Below are 12,828 nucleotides of genomic sequence, written 5' to 3' on the forward strand. Positions count from 1 at the left end.
AGATAGATAGATAGATAGATAGATAGATAGATAGATAGATAGATAGATAGATAGATAGATAGATGATAGATGCATACATGCTTGCATGCATGCATACATACATACATACGTAGACAGACATATATCTATATATAGTCATGGATGTATGTGTGTGTATATATATATATGAGTGTGTGTATGTACATATGCATATGTATGTGTGTATCTATCTATTTATTTATACACTCATACGTTCATAGTGTCTCACCTAAGCTTGAGTACTACAGTACTAACTGCCTGCTGGAAAGTTCAAACTGGATATGTCCCCAGAGGCATCTGATGTTCCACTGATTATCTTTTCCCTTAAACCTTCCTCTCTTCCAAACTTCCCTATCTCTATTGAAGGTATTGCCATACTTCAAGCCTGTAAGCTCACTATTATCCTGAGATTACATCATTGTAACCTCCCTTCCTCTCACCCCACATAAGCAATCAGTTGAAAAATCTCATTGTCAAAACCTCTCCATCTCATTTCTGACTCTTCTCCACTCAGTTACCACTTTAGCCCAGGCCTTTAGAAATAAATAGATAGATATACACATACATATGCATATGTACATACACACACTCATATATATATATATGTATATATATACACATACACACAGTACTTGCCTAGATTATTACAAGAGCCTCTTCATTGCCTCAGATCTCTCAATTCCATTCCATCTTTATACTGCTATCAAAATAATTTCCATAAACTCAGATCTGACCATGTGATTCCCCTACTCAGTCAACTCCAAGGGCTTCCTTGTGTCACTAAGAAAAAAATAGAAACTCTTCTCCTTTCTTCAAACCAACCTATTTTCCAGCCACATTGGAAAACTGGTCACTTACCCCATTCCACAATCCAACCAAACTGACTTCCTTTCTGTTCCTCACAAAAAATACTCCATCTCCTATCTCTCTTCCTTTCTACATGCCTATGATGTAGTATCCCTTCACCCTTATCCTTGGTAAAGTCCTTGTCTTTTAACATGCAGCTCAAGTACCATCTTCTTCATGAATATGTACTCCTCCAAAAGCTAGTGCCTTCTGATCTCTTCAAATGCTAATGTCTTTGCCCCCAAATTATCTCCTTTTATATAGAACATGGGTCTAGAATCAGAAAGACTTAAGTTGAAATCCAGTCTCATGCACTTGCTATCTTTGTGATCCTGGTTGAGCCATTTAATCTCTGTCTGCCTTAATTTTCTCATCTACAAAATGGGGATAATAACACCTATATCCCAGGGTTATGGTAGGGAGGTTGCTTCATCTCTGGAGTTCCTACTCTGTAGTCCTACTGTCTTGATTATCAATACCCTCAAATATACATCAAGAACTAGCTTTTAGTAAAGTTATGTCAACCGGCTCTCCTTTGACTTTATTCACTATCCTTGTAAGTTTCCAAATCAAAATATCCCACTTTGGGCACCACTCCCTTATCTGTAATTGTCCTCTATTAGGATAGAAACTCTTTGAGAAGAGAACAAATGACATTATGAATGATGTCTTGACTTGTATGTAAATTCGGTTTAGTTCAGGCAGAATTGCACAGTTGTCAGCCTCACTCTTCCTGAGTCATCAAAGTCCAGTGTCAGGACAAAAATATAAAGATATAGAAGCAAGAGAAGACATTCCCTGCTGTCCTCAGGGACTGTCCCACTTCTCAAAGAGTTTGTATCCTAATAAAGAACAATTACCCATAGGGGAATGGAGCCCAAGGGAGGGATATTTTGTTTTGGAAACTTATAAGGATGAAGAAAATGCTTTGCAATTCTCAATATACAAAAGAAATGAACATTATTGTTATTTAATTTACTTCAACAAAAAATTATTCCTAATGGGGTGGCTAGGTGGTGCAGTGAGTAAAGCCACCCCCCGGAGTCAGGAGTCAGGAGGCCTGGAGTTCAGTTCCGGTACCGGACTCAGACACTTAACACCCACACACAAAAACCTAGCCGTGTAACCTTGGGCAAGTTATGTAACTCCAATTGCCCTCTAAAGAAAAAAAAAAATTATTGCTAATGACCCAATTTGCACCAATCACTGTTCTGGGTACTGGTGACATGAACATGAAGTAGTTTTCATCCTCAAGGTGTTTACAGTATTCTGAAGGAAAACCGCATTTACAGAGATGAGTCAATAGAAGGTATTTGCTTAGCAAAGACAAAATAGTATCAGTACAGTGGGAGGCTATATTATCGTTTGAATGACAAGAAAAGGCCTCATGTAAGACCTGATACTTAAATATTGAAGGAAACCAGAAATTTTAAAATGCAGAGGTATAGGAAATATTCCTGTGAATGATTAAGGGACAACATAAATATTACTAAGAGGAGAGTTAAAGAAGGAATTCTGAAATGGTGTCCAATTCCATTCTCTCTACATAAGTTCCTCCCAAGTTACATTTTATACTATATATATTTAAAAAAATCTTTTATACTAACTTGAAAACTTGGAAATTGAGTCCTTTTTGACTCATAGTAATCATGGGATTGAGTCATATGTCACTTGCTTCAATTGTAAAAAAAAAACTAGTGCATGCCAATTTTTAATTCATTAGCCCACAAAGTTTCCATGAACTTATTATATCAATGACCTTATTTTTTTTGTTTTATCCTCTGATACAGACCATCAGAAGCCTGAAGAAATGTTGTTTTGGTTTTTCAATTCTTTTAGAATTTCTAACCTAATTATTACTTATCTTCTTTCAAGTCTCTCATATTTTCTCCCCATAGATCTAGGATCATAAAATCCATGTGAATTTTCAAGGTTGATGTATTCTGTTTTCTATAAGGGGCTCATTTGGAGTATTTTTCTTCATAAATCAATGGTTTATTTTTAAAATTGTGATATAAACATCATATTTATGCAGTTTTAAATGTACTGAAAATGCTGAAATAAAATTTCTAATGGGCTTCCTTGAAGTAGAATGTGTTATGCTCCCATTGATTTTTCTTATTAGACCTTTGATCTTATTGGTGTAGGATACTCCCAGTCAGGAATCTTCTCCACTAATAAAGATGAATAATACAGATCTTACACTTTTAGATAGTAGCCTGATGAATTGACGTTTATCCAGGGGACTTAGACCCTGGTGTCTTTCCCCAAAATCAACTTTTTATCAACTATTCTACACTGCCTTTCATTTACTCTAATAAGGCCTTTAATTCATTTAATCCCACCCGTTTGGAGGCTAGAAGAATTAATATTGACTATTATATGGAGGACAGAACATTTGGTTTGTAAATGAAAAGTTTGAGTTAGAATACTAATTCTCTTGCTTACTATACTTGTTTACTCTGGCAAATAACTTAAAGCTTTTAAGGACTGAGCTTGCTTTCCAAAACAAAAAAAAAAAAAGGAGAGGTTGGTTTAGAAGACCTCTAAAGTCCCTTTCATATCTAAATCTTAAGAGATGTAGCCATACAATCCCTGATTCAATGGATGTAGACCAATCAAGTAGGGACAACATGTTTTAGGAAGCTAATTTGTATGTGGAAATCTTTCCAAAGTGAAAAGAGAGAATGAAAATCAGGTTCAGAAATTCAGAGAGTGTGGCCAGGAATCCAAACAGGGAGGAAACAAGGACTAAAGAAATTGGGGTCCCAAGTCTGTGTTTCTAAAATGGAGAATCCAGGGATCGGAGACAAGAAATCTGGCTCAAGGAATTCACTCTCATCAGGATTCCAGAACAGAGACTTGAGTAATACCCATGGCCTTATGTGTATGCCTAGAACATAAACCAACCATGGCAATTCTTTTATTGTTGTTGTCCCAATAATTAGAGCTATACAAGCAAAATAGGTTGCCTCTGGGGACTGTATGCTCCCCTCAATGAAGATCTGAAAGAAAACAGCTTAGATTTGTCAGATTTGTCTCAACAAGGATTTTTGTTTCAGTATGGGTTAAAATAAATGGCCTGTGAGCTCCCTTACAACTCTGAGATTTTGAGGCTATATTATTCTATATACTAGATTTGGAATCAGGAGAACTAGGGTCAAGTCACATCTTTGACACTACTGTATGACTCTAGGCATACAAAGTCTCTGAGCTACTCTGCTTTGACATCTGCAAAATGAAAAGGTTCAAACTCTGAAATATTATGATCTCTGACAGTGCTACTGGGTGGAATTCTGGCAAGAAGAGGCTAAAAGGGAGGAAGAGCAAAAGTGGATGTCAAGTTATTAGGACAGTCAGGATGATATATGGGGCAGAATTCTGGAGCAAGAACAATATTAGAGCAAGAAGAGGCTAGAAAGAGGAGGTGCAGATGTCAAGTTATTAGGAGAGGCATGGTTATAATACAGAGCATTGGAGCTAGAGTCAGAGGAATTAAATTAGCATCCTACCTCTGCTGCCTACTACTGATATGAGCTCGCGTAAATCCCCAAAACTCTTGTGGGTTCAATTTCTTCATCAACTCATAGAATCATAGGTTTTGAGACAGAAGGAAATTTTGAGGTCATCTACTGAGCCCCCACCCCCATTCTGCAGATGAAAAAACTGAGACCAAGGGAATATGAGTGACTTATCCCAGGCCACACAGATATTATATGGCAGAACTTTCAGTCAAACCCCAAATCCTCCAACTCCAAATCCAGCAATGTTTCAGTTGAACCACACTGGCTCTCTGTTATGTGGAATTGGAATAGATGATCTCAAGGATCCCTTCTAACATTAAGCCCAATATGAATTATTCTTTCAGGGGAGGGAGGAGGAATATAAGGACTAAACACTGGAATTCTCTATGAATCATCCTTTCCTGATTGTCTTAAACTGGCCTCTTAGGTAGAAAATACCTTTATAAGCACATGCAATGAGGAAAAGAAAAGTCCTAGAAAACCCCATCACTGATTATTATTTGGCAACAGTAAGAGCCCTGGGCTTTATCTTCAGAGAAAATTTCCAGAGAGTTCCTGTAGTCATAAGAGCATATTTGAGACCCATTGAAGACAATAACCAGACCCAAGAGTAGCTTAAGGTATCTGCTTAGCATAACAATCACAGAGAACTCAGAGTGTTTCTATGACAATATACTGTGATTGGTAGCAATCAGGGAGCATAACACTGCCTTGGGGAAAAAAAGACAATCGTCTACAGAATCAAACACCAAACTGAAAGCTGGAACCTTCAAGTCCCTTTCCTATTTCCTCACTGACTCATAGGACTTCTCAGGGAAAGTATTTAAGGTGAACCACAATTATAAAAAAAAAGTGAAGATTTTTTGTTTTTGTTAATTCTTCAACCTGAGATGTTTTATTTTATTAAGTAGGATGAAAAAAAAGAGATTGGAGGGTTCACAGGATCCTAATTTTACAGCTGGATTTAGATAATTTAGATATGTTAATCCATTCCCCTCATTTCTAAACCCACAAAAGCAGAGTCTGGATTCAAACTCAGGTCCTCTGATTTCTAACCCCATACTATTCCCATCTATACAACGTCTAAAGAAAAGGGAAACTGAAGGACAATAAAAGGACAAATTACTGTCTACCTACATTGCTTATGTAGAGAATTTACAGAATTATGCAGATCATTTATAAAAGACAGCGTAGCTGAGTAAATAGATGGTGAATCTTGGAGTTGGGGATACCTGTATTCCTGTTCATGTCCTCTGTCTGCCTCATGCTAACTGTATGAACATGAACAAGTTACTTAGCTTTCCAATGCCCCAGGTAACTTTCCGAGACTGAAGTTTTAGATAAACTATTGATATCTGCATCAGTTCTGGGGAGTTTTCTGCCAGGAGTGTCCTACACTGATAAAATCATAGGTCTTAATCCCTCATCTCCTTCCCCCCCCAAAAAAAAAAACAAACTGAAATGGAAATAATTTAGATCTCAAAATATCAGAAAAAGATGAAGATTCTTAAAATAAACAATTATTTGGAATGATTAAATTCATTCAGTAATTATGAAACTTTCTGATTTATCCATGTAGACTCTATGTTATTATGGAAAAGCTGTGTTATTGTAGCAAAAATAATTGAAAGATGTTTAGCATAAAGAATGTTTACCTGCTTAATTACAGGTAAAGGTAGCATGTTTTCAAAAGTTTGATAATTGTTCCTTTGTATCCTTTATTTCCCACCAGATGACTAAATATTCTTTCTCTCTTACGTTTCATCTGTGTATTTGTGTTTGTGTGTGTGCATGTCTGCCTCTCTCTGTGTGTTTCTCTGTCTCTCTGGGTCTTTGTCTCTCTTTGTTTCTCTTCCTGTCTCTGTTGCTCTCCATCTCTAACTAGAAATGTCCTACCTTGTATGAATAAAGTTATCAGAAATGAAAAGAAAAAACGATTGTGAAAACACAAAGCATTTTCATTCAGTCTAACTCTTCTGCCCCAGGGTTTCTTTGGCTTTATATATCCTGCTGCTGGCAACCTTTGATTACATTACTCACACTACTAATAATTGTAATAACTTTAGTTTCCTCAGTCTTTCAGAACATTAACAACTAATAGATTCTTGCTGGGCCATTAGACAACTAACTGGTTGTTGGCTGATGGTACTAATAAATTTTGCATGACTTTTAATTTAATGAAGATCACTGGTATAGACCTCAGATATGTGATTAGTTTGATTCTTCATTAGCCTTTGGAAGTTAAATTCAAAGTTCAACAAAAAGGCTAAATCTAACTGCAAACATAGTTTCTGTTGTTACTTTCCTAACTCAGATGCTTTATTTTCATAGAATCATAGGATTTCAGAGATGGATAGGATCTTTGTAGCCTCTAGTCAAACCCATATCTGCAAAAGAATGCCTTCTACAATATTCCTGGCAAATGATCATCTAGTTCCCACTGGAAGAACTCCAGGGAAGGAGAACCCACTAAGTTCCAGGAAAGACCATTCCAACTTAAGCATATCTGTAATTAAGAGGAACATTAATTTGCCTTTTTTGGCAATTTCTACTCATTGTTACTGGTTCTACTCTCCATCACCAAATGGAACAAATCTAAACCTCCCTTCAAAGGTTATTGTTGTTTGGTCATTTCTAGTTGTATCCAACTCTTCATGACTCCATTTGGGGTTTTCTTGGTAGAGATATTAGAGTGACTTACCATTTCCTTCTCCAGCTCATTTCACAGATGAGGAAACTGAGACAAGGCAAATAGGGTTATGTGCCTTACCCAGTCACATAGCTAAGTGCCTGAGGCAGGATTTGAAGTCACAAAGAGGAGTCTTCCTGACTCCCGGCCTGGCATTCTATCCACTGCATCACTTAGTGGTCCCTTCCTTTCTAATGACAGCTTTTCAAATATTTGAAGAAAGCATGCCCTCCACTCTCCACCTACTCTATCAAGTCTTCGCTATTCAAAGCTACAAAGCTAAAAATCCTTATTTCCTTCAACACATCTTCATATAGCATGAATTCAAAGTCCTTGAGTGCCCTTCTCTGACACTCTCCAATTTATGTGTCCTTACAGAAAGGTAATCCTCAGAACTGATCCAGTTTGGTTTAAATGGAGCCAGGCTATAGGCCTGTCAGGCCCTCTATTCCTGTAGACTGTGGTATTTGTAATGCACCATGCCCTCTCCCCACCTCCCTAAGGTCCTATATGTATGTTTTCTTAGCTGCTATATCATTTTTGTGGCTAATATTAACATTACCTGAACTAAAACCCCACTACCTTTTTTTCTTTTGGACAAATTTCTATGTAGCAATATACTTCTCTGACCTTATACTTTTAAAGGTGCTTTCTTAAACTCCATGCATAAAAGTTTACATATCTCTGTATTAAATTTCACCTTACTCAATATCTTTACCACATTCAGCTCATCACAAAATTCTGGGCTTGCTGCTTATCATTTGTATTATGATTTAGTTTCAGGCTGTGGAGCATGGGGTTGAAAATGAACTCTGGCTGCTTCCCAATATTCCCTGATAGGAGACAAAACAAGGTTTGCCTAGAAAATCATTTTTTTCTCCCCTGCTCTGGCAAAATCCACAAAAGTAGCATGAATGGAGCACATACCTCACAGAGGTCAAAGATATAAGCAAAGACTGGATATATAACAAGAATATTCATAACAGTGCTTTTGTGGAAGACAATTTGAAAGAAAATGGATTGCCATTATTTGGAGGAATGGAAGGAAAGTAATGGGATATTACTCTGCAGTGAGAAATAGCAAACTTTAGGAATTCAGAGAAACATGGAAAAGTCTTATATGAACTGATACAGAGTAGAATAAACATATCAATAAGAACGAAACATAGGACTACAGTCAGGTTAACAAAAAGTGTTAAAGGAGTAACTGAAAAACTGATTTTAGTTGGGAGAACAGATAATGCAATATATCTCTCTTCTGTGAGAGACATTGCTGATATCTCAGTGTTGTATACATTGTCAGATGAGGTCACTGTCTGAGATTCTGATTTTTCTTAACTATCTGTCTTTGCTAAATGGATCAAAGATTTAGTGGCATAAGGACCCTTAAAAACCATCAAGTTAATCTCTTCATTTTGAAGAGGAGGAAAGTGAAGGTCATAGACGATAGGTCATTTGTCCAAGGTCATGGAACTAGCAAGAACCTGAGACAAGATTTGAACCCAAATCTTTCTGCTAGTCCATCACTCTGTCTACTACTCCACTCTGGAGGGGTGTACTGAGGTTTTTCTTTTCTTTTGTTTTGTTTTTCTGGGTTTTATTAAGGCTTAAACCATTTTCTTTTAAATTATGCATAAGAGGGAGATATTTTCTATCTTTGACAAAATCAGGGACACAAACATAGAAATGTACTTTTGAGAGATACTTAACAAATATGTCACATTTATTGGGAGGATAAAATGAGCCCTTGCTTAGAATGTCCTTCTTTATCACCTCTGCTTTTCCTTCTTTTTTTTATTTCTTGTTTACATGGGAGAAAGTGGTGGGGAAGGAATAGAAGAGAAGTCAAAGAACTGAGACAAATAAAGATAAGGAAATAATAAAGTTACTTGGCAAAGGGGACAGGGGAGGGAGGTTGGACTTAAGAAGCAGGTTAGAGGATGAATTTGGAGAGGAAAGTTTCAGCAAAATTTGGGAGAAATTAAAGAATATTTGAAGAACAATGGCCAGGTCCAAATACTGTTTCTGATTCTATTTCTGGTTTGTTGGAGAAGAAAGCTTAAGGACAATTAGGAGAATAGAAAAGGATTAAGAAGGATAATGGAGGATTTGGGAGCATAACTTGAAGAAAGTAGACTCAGGAAGAAAAAGGTAGACAGACACAACAAAGTAAATTAGAAAAATCAAGTGGAACAAGTAGAGGTTTAAGTAAATTGACAAAGTGGACTAGAGATAAGGGAATTTGGTTTTAAAATGTTTCCACTTTTAAACCAAGAAACAAGGTTGAGAATTGTAGTCATTATAGATAGTAGAAGAAATTGGGCAGTGATTTGCTTTAAGTGTGTAATCTTTGTATTTCTTCCACAATCTAGGGACTTTTAGCTGTTTTCCAAGTATAAACTGATCTTCCTTTAGGAAAAGAAAGGAAATGAACTAGAACAGGGGTGGGGAACCTGTGGCCTTGAGGTCACATGTGGCCTTCTAGATCCTCAAGTGCAGCCCTTTGACTTCATAATTTGGATTCAATCAAAGGGTTTCCTTTGAGGACCTAGAGGGCCATATGTGGCCTCAAGGCCACAGATTCCCCACCCTTGAACCAGTAAGAATGCCTCTCCATATTGCAGACTGTGAGGGAGTTCCTTAAGAAAACAGAACCAAGGGGATTGGTGGGAGGAATGGTTCTGAAGTGGAGGAGGGAAGTTACACCCTTTGTCAACATGAAGAATAGGAGAGTTTGACACAAAAGAAAAGGGGAAGGAAACAGAGGCCTTTACAACTAGATCTTAAAAAGAAATTTGAGCCTCTTCCTAAGGAAGAATAAGTGGTTGCTCAAGGGAGGGAGGAGCTGCTTGTCCTCTCAAGAATGATGTAGTAGAACCATAGAAACTTTGAAGGGAGAGGCAGAGGAAGAAGGGAGGAGAAGGATGACTTGGTGATTATCTGCTCAGATTTTTGCCAACTTGATAACCACAAGAGAGAGATTTTTTGTCTTCTTGGAGCACATGTCCAAGACATAACAAAGAACCTCAAAAGTGTTCATAGCTATTCATTTCTTTCAGTTCCCATGGGCACAAATGACATTTCCACAGGAGCTTTAAAAGAAGCATTGCCAATGACTATGAAGTCTCAGAGAAGAAACTCAAGACCACAAAGGTACAGGTTACACCCCCCACACACACTTTTTGCCCTTTGAAGGCAAGGGATACAGAAGAGAAAGATTAATTTGGGAAATGAACAGTTGGCTATGAAGGTGGTATCTGAAAATGAGATTTGGATTTCTGAATAACAACTTACAATACAGACTTGACAGATTACTGGCAAGAGAAAAAGTATACCTAAAAAAGGCTAGTATGAATGTATTTTCCAGGTGTCTTGCAAATCTAATCAAAAGGGCTCTACACTAAAAACAGATGGAGTAGGGAAAAGACTGCTTATGAATACATCCTTCTTTATAGGCAATGTAGAGCTCAGTCAAAAAAGAAGGAAGAAGAATAGTAGTTGGGACACCCACAAATTCACCAGAGATAAAATATAAAAGAGCCAGTAGTAAACCCAAGGCCTTGAGTATCTTTACACAAATGCCAAGGTTTAGGCAATAACCAGGAGAAGCTTGAGGCACTAAAGTAAGGAGGCAAATTTGAGCTCATTAGTGGGATAAAACCCATGATTGGACTAGGGCTTTGGATGGTAGATTTTATTCAAAATAAAGAGGATAGATAAAAGAAATGGGGTAGGGAGAGGATAGTATTATATATTAATAAGGTAAAAACCATGTGAGGATATCTAGTAACCAGAGAGGGTAAGTATGAAAAAGAACATTTGGGTAAAGGTCAAAGGAGAAAGAAAGAGAAATGACTTGGTAATTAGCATAATAATTAATAATTAGCATAGATAGCATAAACTATCTAGTTTCCTGGAATGATATGTTAATTATTAGGAAGACCTTAGGGTGAAGACTTGTGATATATGACTGAAGAAGAGGGAAGCTCAGGAAGAAGTTCAATCCAGCCTTACTGTGGTGGAAAGCTTTCCCTCCATGACTGTTGATGGTATTGACTTTATTGCCATGAACATCCATTACTCAATTGGTCCTTCAGGATTACAGTAAGAAACCTTATAATTTTTCACGAGTTCAAAAAATAAATGAATAAGTGATACATGTTGATAGATGTCATCTCCAGGGATGAAAGAAAATGTTGTTTCCTTATTCTTGGCTTTCCTAACTAGAAAGAATTTTATTCAAATTTGTCTGACAGCTCCATCTGTGAAATCATAGGATTTTCATTAGAAGAAAGTACCTCAGAGTTTACCTGGTCAAATGATAGTATTACTACTTTATATTTATATAATGCTTCATAGTTTTTTAAAGCAGTTTTGTATCTACCCTATGAAATCTTTCAATAGGTAACAATAAATAAATATTTCTTAAGCACCATTTTAATGATTGAGCACCATATTCCAGGCATTTTGCAAAGTGCTGGGGAAATAAATACAAAAAACAACAAAACAGTCCCTGCCTTCAAGTTGCTTACAGTCTAATGGGGGAAGACAATGGACAAAAGGAAGCTAAAAATGGTGGAGGTGGGGAGGGGCATGTACCTAACTTCGGAGCACAGTAGAGAGGTCAGAGAAGATTTAAAGTCCATGCAAAATGAGGCTATGTCCGGGCTGAGCCCCCACCTTAAATAGAGGTTTGAATTTGTGGCTCCAAACCAAATACCATATGAAATAGGTAGACTGTTCATTATTATGATCCCTTACCTTCTTTCTTTCTCATTTTCCTTTGCTGTTGTTGAGTTGTTTCAATTGTGTCCAATTCTCCATGACTCCATTTGTGGTTTTCTTGGCAAAGGTAGTAGAATGGTTTGTTATTTCCTCCTGAATTTCATTTTACAGATGAGGAACTGAGGCAAACAGGGTTAAATGACTTGCCCAAGGTCACACAGGTAGGTAATAAGTTTCTGAGGAAGGATTTGAACTCAGATTCTCTTGACTCAAAGGCCAACACTGTATCTACTGTGTTCCCTAGATGCCCATCTCTCTTTGTTTCCTATTTCTATTTTTTTTGAAATCTGATCCTTAAAAACTTAACTTAAATACTACTTCCTTCAAAAAGCTTTCCTTGTTCCTCAAGAAGTATTTTCATCCTTTCATAAAGTCACACTGTGTCTTGACCTTATTTCAATTTTTTTTTACATAATCCTACTTTATATTATAGTAGTTCATAAATATGTCATCTCCCTTTACTAGACTATAATGGATTTGAAGAGAGAGGACATGCGTTCAAATCCTGATTCTGCATCTTATTATTTGTGTAACCTTGGACAAGTCATTTAAATTCCCTGGGTTTCAATTACTTCATCTATAAAATATAGGTGATGAATTAGATGATCTCTCCAGTCTCATCTACTTCTAAATTATATGATCTGTGAAGAAAAGAACACTCTCTTGTTTATGTTTTATCTTATCTAAAACAGTACAGTGCTTTGTATATTGTTTATATTTAAGAAATATTTGTGAATTTTTTCAATATTTCCAAATGTCACTTAGCTAGTATCAGAGTTCAGACGACAACCCTGGTTTTCTCACTTCTATTCCATTACATCTACGCAGGGATGGGCTAGAGTCAGATTATACTGGTCCTAGAAGAGATTGTTAAATATTCAGTGTGACCATTTACACCTCACAAATTGGCAAAAACTACAGATCGGGACTTGTTTTATTGTTTCATTGATTGTCTAGACTTAAGAA

The sequence above is a fragment of the Petaurus breviceps genome, unplaced genomic scaffold (genome assembly GCF_028583685.1).
Source record: "Petaurus breviceps papuanus isolate PSGF00001 unplaced genomic scaffold, PetGlider_PUasm1.0 186, whole genome shotgun sequence".
NCBI lineage: Eukaryota > Metazoa > Chordata > Mammalia > Diprotodontia > Petauridae > Petaurus > Petaurus breviceps.